Genomic DNA, 7,727 nt, shown 5'->3' with positions numbered 1-7,727 from the left:
CAAGCTCTATTACAGTTTAATAAACCTTATTTCAGACTGAACAGCCTTGTTTCAGGGCTGGCTCATGTTCAAACAAGTGGGACAGCCAGCTCAGCTTCTCACTCAAGAAGCTAGGAAGGGACCTGAAAGCAAAAAGAGAACCATAAATGGAGCAAAAAGCTCTTGCAAAGCAGGACTGCCAAGGTTTGGGCTTTCTGGACCACTCCTTTTCCCCCTGGGCATGAGCACAACCCCACAGCCAGAGCTAGGGCTGCCCCAGCAGGGAGCTCAGGGCAGTGGGGACGGGCACGGCAGGATGTGGGCACCGGCCCCAGAGCTGTTCCAGGAGCCTGGCAGTGTCCCAGCCAGACCATGCGGAGCCAGCACCCTCCGTAGCAGCAGGATGGGCTGCTCCTTTCTGAGCTAGGGAGATGCCATGACACCAGGGGAACAGTGGCTTAGGACTCCTCCATCTCTGTGCCCACACCTGCAAGGGTTCAGGCAATGTGCACCAACTGAATGACTTCACTGGGAGTGTGGGGGTGCAGGGAGGGGCAATGGCTGTGGAGGCAGCTCATCATGGAGCTGTGGAGTGGGGCAGCCTGGCTGCCTGGCTCCCTCCTGCTCGCCATGACCTTCTGTGTCGCTTTTATTCCTGGCAAAACGAATTTACTCTCCATGTAATTATAGAAAGAAAATAGTTTTGACCTCAGCTTCATACTTTTCAGCTTAATGTGTATAATTGCTTTGCCAGCCATTTATTACTGTCAACATTTCCAATCAGGGGCAGTGGGGAGCAGCAGAAGGAGGGCATGGGGGATGGAGAGGTTGGAGGTATGCAATAATAAAAAGCTGTTTACAATTGCATATTAATAATAGATATGGGCCCGAACTGAAGAAACATCCTGCTGTCCTCAGGCACCAAAGGCTCACCGGTGGGGCACTGAAAGCACCGTGGAAATAAACATGGGCAGGTGCAGGTTACGGCGGGGCTGCCGGTGGCCATGGCCGTGCTCCTGCAAGCCCTGGGTCCCTGTCCGCTGTCCCCAAATCCCCAGTCTCTGAGAGGTACCGCCTGTGCCAACAGGTTGGGTAGACCCACAGGAGGGCCCCTTGAGACTGGCCTGAAACCACCCCAATTTAGCAGCCAGTGTCAGCGTGCAAGAAGTTTGCCATGCTGGCAGGGATGTGTGTGCTGCCAGTGGGGAAAGGGAGCGAGCGAGAACTGAACAACTATTGCCCAGCAGCGTCCTCCTGTGAGACGTTTCTGCCTGCTTGCAGACATACTGGGGGGTGAAATAAGCAGCGGAGTCAAGGCTGCGTTTGCACTCGTGTGTGGTGGTGAAATGCTGCGTAGCGAAGCCCTTTAAGAGATGAGATGCAATTGCCCTTGGCTCTGCAAAGGGATTATCCTGCGGAAGCAGAGCAGTGGTGTGGGGGGGTCCTGTCCTGGCTGTGTCCTGGCTGGTGCAAAGCAAGTGTCGGCGAGAGCTGCCTGTGCCCCGGGCAGATGGGTGCTCTGCAGCGCTGGGAGGCTGTGCTGGGGGGGTCCGACGTGGGGCTGCAGCCCCTGTCCTGCCCTTGGTCTGCCTGCTGTAAGCTCCTCTCCATACAGAGGCAGGTACGTCCAGGACTAATGAGTTATCGATCAGCAGATAATAGGAGTAGCTTTATTTCTAATGACTGGATTGCTTATTGATCACATTCACATGCAGGGGGTGGGAGGACCGAACATCCACCACGCATTATTGCCAACGTACCCTTGTATAATTAACACCATTCTGGGCACTGCCAGCGCTCGCGTCTGTGAAGGTGTGTGATGGGAGAGGAGTGCGTGCCCAGGATGGAGACTGGGGGTGCCTGTAAATCCATCTGTGTTTAAGCATCATTAACAATGAAAGGAAAACCAACTGTTTAAGGTAATCCTGGTAACTGGAGAGACGGGAGAGAGGAAAGGGGGAACTCCGTGTGACAAACAGGCAAAGCCTGGAAATTGCCCAGTGCCGCAGCGCTTGGCATCGCTGTGAACCCTGAAGAGCTGAAGTGAGAACCAGCTGCTGCTCAGTGCTCTGTGCTCTGCAAAGTACAACAGAGTTCTTGCTCCTGGTCCTGGTGGGCCAGGGGATTTATGAAAATCAGCCAGGTAGAAGAAACAAGGGCTAAATGCTGCCTGACAGCACAAAGCACTATAGGGAAATAGATCTTTTCAAGTTATTACCTACCCTTTGTCCTTTAACCCTGAGAGACACGCAGATATCTAAGCTGTCATTAGAATTTGCATTTCAAAGTAATATATGCAAAAATAATCATACATTTCAGCCTTCGCAATGTTGGGTCCTTGGCGTTTATATCAAATTCATTCCACCTTTCCGTTCCCCAGTGCAGGAGGGAAGGGAAGAATATACTGAGCTAAACTCTGCTCCGGGACAACTGGGGCATGTGCCCTTTTGGACAGTTTCTTCATGCGAGACAGGTGATAGTGAAAGGGAGAAGCACCAGAGATGGCAGCGGCTGGAGTGGGCAGGGGGGCGGGGGGGGGGGGGGGTGAAGGGGGGCAGGAGGGGGAGGGCGATGAAGGGGCGCATGAGGGAGACCCCAGCAAGGACTCGCCAAGAGGCACAGGCTTTTCCAGCTGGACACCTTTGCAAAACCAGGTACCCGGGCTGCAGCTCCCCAGCACCTCCTGCAAATCCCCAGCGGTTTCCTCCCTCCTGTGGTTGCCCCGCAAAGCCCCAGCAGCCCTGGCACATTGGTGCAGCAGTGCAAGGCAGGGCTTGCCCACCGTCGCTGGTGCCCGGCAGGCTGGACCTCCCCTCCCTAGTCCCAGGTCTGTGCTCGTTCTCCCAGCCTGAGCTGTCCCTGCAGCCTGGCAGCTCCCGTCCGTTGCTGGCACGGCCTTATTTTGGCACATGGCGCTGAGCTGTCTTCCTGCCACCGGCGCTGTGTGTAGGACGTGTCATTTCCTTATCTGCGGCACCCAAGAGAGGCTGCTGAGCCCTTTTTAATGGCAGCTGAATTCAGAAGAGGATATTCCCTATTTATCTGTGGATAAGCCTTGAAGTGTGGAGAGGCATGGCAAGCGGTGATTTGCGCAGGACTGTCAGTTTAGCTCTTCTTGCACCGCTGCGTGTTGCCTTATCGACAGCCTCCTGCTCTGGGCACAGCCAGTCCTGGACATGCCTCCTCAGGTAGCTCAGACCTGTGCAGCAAGCTCCTTGGGTGGCTTTTGCAGCCTCTTCCTCTTCTAAGCCTGGTCCTTGAAGCTGCTGCCAGCCTGAGCACCCCAAAATGGTCCTGCCTGCTTGAGCAAGCAGGGCTTAGCAAAGACTGCTGTTTGTGTAATGGACTGCAGCCTTCTAATACAAGGCAAATTAAAAATACAGAGGGCAGTTTGCAGCTAAGTTACTCTTTATACTGTCTGCCTTATTGCTTGCCTCCACCTTGCCTTCTCTATCACAGCAGGGCTGCAAATCAGTTTCTAAGCAGGGTTGTGCATCCTGGTCTGCATACAAATCCTCAGGCTGGGCTACGTGAGGCATTTCCCAGTCTACATGATCACATCCCCTTCAATTAATGTCTGCCCTTAGCCTAACCTGTACATGCAGAGTAGCCTGCATGCAAGTTTCAGTTGAACAGTGCTCCTTGGTCAGACTTCAGCCTGGGGAGGAAGAGGAGGGAGTTGCACTGAAGTGAGCCCTTCCCCACGCAGTAGACTGCTGGAGGGAGCGTTGTGCCAAGCAAACGAAGCGCCCAGTGGTGTCGGCTGTGTGTGTCTGAACGCACTGCTTGGGTTGTGCTAATCACAGCTGGAACTAAGCCCTAGGAACTGAAGAAAAAGCTCTGGCGTCCACAGGGCCACACGCTGCCGGCAATCTAATAGCTCTGACATGGATCAGACCCGCTGAGAGGCACACGAGCTGTGCAGAATGCATCTCTGGCAACCCTTATCAGCACTGAGTTCATTCTGAAAAAATACAGTTCAGTTGCTCACGTTCACTGTAGAGTAACCGCACACCCAGTGTTTAATAATTTAAGAGCTGAGAAAAATAATTATAAATATTTAAAGCCTCTGGAGCTGTGATGCTTTTGGAATGGTGGTAGCACTGCGCCCCTTTGCTTTGCCATCACTTCCTTCCCCTTCACCAACCCGCTCTCCAAACACGGCTTTTAACTCACACAGCAACAGGAGGCATCACTGTGACCCGCCCTGTGGACCTGGAAAGCATTTCTCTTTTGCATTAAGAAACTGAATTACATCTGAAATGGTTTGAGACCTGAAGGTTTCAGCAAGGATAATGGGTTTTCATTCTGCAGGGATGCAAGCTGTAGGTAAATGGTGTCTGTCCTATGTTGTAACTCTCAGGCCCAGAGACTAGAGCTTCTGGGCTCTGCTGTTTCCTTTCCTGTGGATCTGCTGCGCAGCGCGCTTCACCAAAGCTGCTGAGTCTGCGGTGTGTAGGAATTCCCAGGCGCTTGTGAAGAGCCACCAGCCACAGCCTCCGGCCGCTGTCCGTCCCTGCCTATGCAGAGTTTGCCCATCAGCCTGCGTGATGGATGAGCCGCCTGCGATAAGGAGAGGGCAGGGAGCAGGGACAGCTCCTGCGGGGAGGCAGTGGGTCCACTCCCCCCCAGCCGTGCTAAATCTCACTACAGTCTTTTTTTGTCACTGCCTTAACAGTGACATGCAGTGGCAGCATCATGCAATGGTGGTTTAGGAGAACAAGATCAATGTAAACAGGAACAGCACAAGTTATTTTCAAGAAGATACCATCAAGACAAGAATATTCAGTTGTTTTACATTGTAAAAGAGACAAAAAGACCATTACCTTGTAAAGGGCACTGAGCTGCTCCTACACTGCCCTTTCCAGCAGGGCCCAGGGAAATGACCTGGAAAACCCTTCTGCTCTGGGTGATGTTCAATGTGTGGGTGCAGCCCTGTGTTTCCCGGGTCTCAAAAATGGTTGTATCAAATGTACATAAGCTTTGGGAAAATAACAGCTTCACTGCAAAGGGTCGCCAGCCCTTAGCTGCACCAGGAGGTGGGAATCTCCTGTCCTTGTCCTTCAGGCTCTGGCCTGAGCAAGCATCAGTGTGGCTGTGAACACTCCTGCTTGTTCTGCTGCCGTCCCCACGGCTGGTGGCATGGTCAGACCGTGATGTGCACGCCTCAGGGATGCAACAAAGAATTGGTGAGTGTCACTGGGAACAGAAACAGGCATGGGCAGGGCTATGGAAGGTTAAAGAGAAAGACACAGGCAGTGGAACAAGCAGCACTGCTCAGGATCTCAGGGATGACTTGACCTTCATCACTTTAACTCCTTCGGTCATCTTGACAAGCTGGATTGATTGGGTTTGCACGGTGAAGCAGGAGCTCCCAGGCTGACATTTCTAAGGAACTCGCAGCTGAACAAGTGCTGACTGCAGCCCAGCTCTGAGGAGCAATCCCAGCCTCCGCCTGTGCTGCCCACAGCAATGCACAACCCAGCCCGTGTCTCTGCAAGCTCTCCCACGGCCTGAGTGGGCTCAGGGTGTGCACGGGCAGCAGATGCAGGGCAGCGCCCCGGGGGGCGCGGGTAGGCACACAGGCGGGAAAGATTAATTCTCTTCTGCGGCGTGGGCTGTGTGAGGATAAATGGGGACAAAATTGCTACTTTGTCAGAATTCCCCCTGAGTCTACACTGAAAGTGTCTCATGTCCTCATTTTGTGGATGAATACGGTCACATCAGTGCAAACCTTGAAATGTCAGTGATTTCTGAAGTCTTTGCCGTCCCCTGGTGAAAGAGAAGCCTGAACTATTGACTGGAAAGCATGCAGAAGAGGACCCAAGATGCGTTTGGACACAGAGGAAGTTAATTGGCTTTAAGATGGGAAAATAAGTCTGCTAAAAGGGTATGGCACAAAGTGAGATCGTGGGGCACAAAACCTTCACTCAAGCAACAACAAATTGCTGTTCAGTAGGAAGAAGTTTCTTCCTCTCATCAGATCTGATTGTGTAATCCAATTAAAAGAAGTGTATTTTCTCCTTTCTGATTAGCACTAGCCAGCCAGCATGCAAATGCCACCAGCCCCACACTTCATCATTTCCCAGCCTAATTACTGGTGAAGAAGGCTGGGGATGAGCAACAAAATTGAGTGCGTTATTGACTGCTGCGCGCTTCGCCTGCTCCACATACAGGACAAAGATTAGACATTAATCCTCCAAGCACTGGAGGTCTCCTCCAGCTTGTCACCAAATCAAATACTGTTCATATAACTTATTTAACTTGGCATTTGGTTACAGCAGCAGTGGAAAAGTATCCAGCTAATGAAGGGGTTTTGTTTTGCTTGCAAACAGAGCTGGTTTCGGTGCAACGAGCTTTCCCAAGGACAAACGAGTCAGGGAGCCAAGAGCAGGGGGAAGCAGGACTCGGGAGGGTGGCAAAGAGGGAAAATACACCCCAAGCTGTGGCATCTCAAGTGACTATTGACTGGAGTGTCCAGGGGTGCATCTGCAGCCCCTCTAGCGCACGTGCAGTCCAGGCTCGTGCCCTGCACCCAGCCCTTACTCGCCCAGCCCTCAGCTGGATGCGATGCTTGGCCTCGGCACTTCAGGCTGCCTTAATCCCCTTTCAGAGGCAGGAGCTCTGTGCCTCTGCTGCTCTCCGAAATGCCCCCTGCATCCCTCCTGCCGGCTCCTCCTGGGGCTAAGCGTGGATTAGCAGGGATCTTCCCTCTTGCTTGGGAGGATTAAACGTGTTATCCCCCTGCAGTCATTATGGATTCAGCTTATACTTTTCATTGTAAAAAGCAGCTTTCATTTTTGAAACGTCTCTTTTTCAGCCCTTCAGGGAGGGGTTCAGTGCATGCCCTAGGGGAAGCCAGAATCTCTGGAAACCACCTTCTCTCTGCCCCAACGCCAGCAAGGTTTTGGGTCAGGATGGGCTGATCCTGCCAATCAGGCCACCTTCTGCACAGTGTCTCTCTGCTGCAGTGCTGCGCCCTGGCCAGAGCCCAGTGTGTGGCTCATAGGCACCAGCCGCGCTGAGGAGCAGCCGTAGCATTCAGTTCCCCCCGCTACCACGAAAAGGAGCCTTTCCCTCCTTTGTAAAGCCTTTGTAGGTGGCAGGTTGCAGAAGGCAGCCCCAAGGCGGTGGAACTCACTGTGTCCATGAGCTCTATGTGCCGGGGGGTACCCTGACAGGATACCCGGGCACGTACCGAAGGCATTGATTTTTACTCCCCAGGACCAGGCTGGGAGCTGTGCATTAACTGCTGATAAGCATCTATAAATAGAGGGGAAGTGATTTTTCCCTGTGGCTTCTGCTCTGCAGCTACATGGCCCAGCGGGCAGCACGCAGCACCGTCCCTGCCTGCCCTGCCTCGGTGCCTGTCTGCTCCGAGCAGGACGGGCTGTCAGGGTAGAAGCAATGCACCTTAATGAGCAGGGGAGGAGGAGGGAGGAGGTGGTGGAGCTTGGCAGGCGTATTCCTGACTGCACAATTAGCAATGAACAACTCCCTAATGATTGTTATAAAGTTTTAAACCAGCTAATGGGTCCTGGGAAGAAGTTCATTGAAAGTACAAAGCATAAAAGAGCAAACACAAGCTGTGACATTTTAAATGAGAAGGCAGGAACCAGTCTCTCTGCAAGTGATTATGGAATTACAGTACTGCCGCAGTTATCCGTTAGCCAGGGATGTGCTGGGAATGCAAAGCCGGGACAGCGCATATGGCTTCCCGGCGCTGCGGGCTGCCTCGTGCCGGGGGT

This window comes from Pygoscelis adeliae, unplaced genomic scaffold (genome assembly GCF_000699105.1).
Source record: "Pygoscelis adeliae isolate BGI_AS28 unplaced genomic scaffold, ASM69910v1 Scaffold189, whole genome shotgun sequence".
NCBI classification, from domain to species: domain Eukaryota; kingdom Metazoa; phylum Chordata; class Aves; order Sphenisciformes; family Spheniscidae; genus Pygoscelis; species Pygoscelis adeliae.
The sequence above is the reverse complement of the archived record's forward strand: the minus strand, read 5'-3'. Positions refer to the sequence as shown.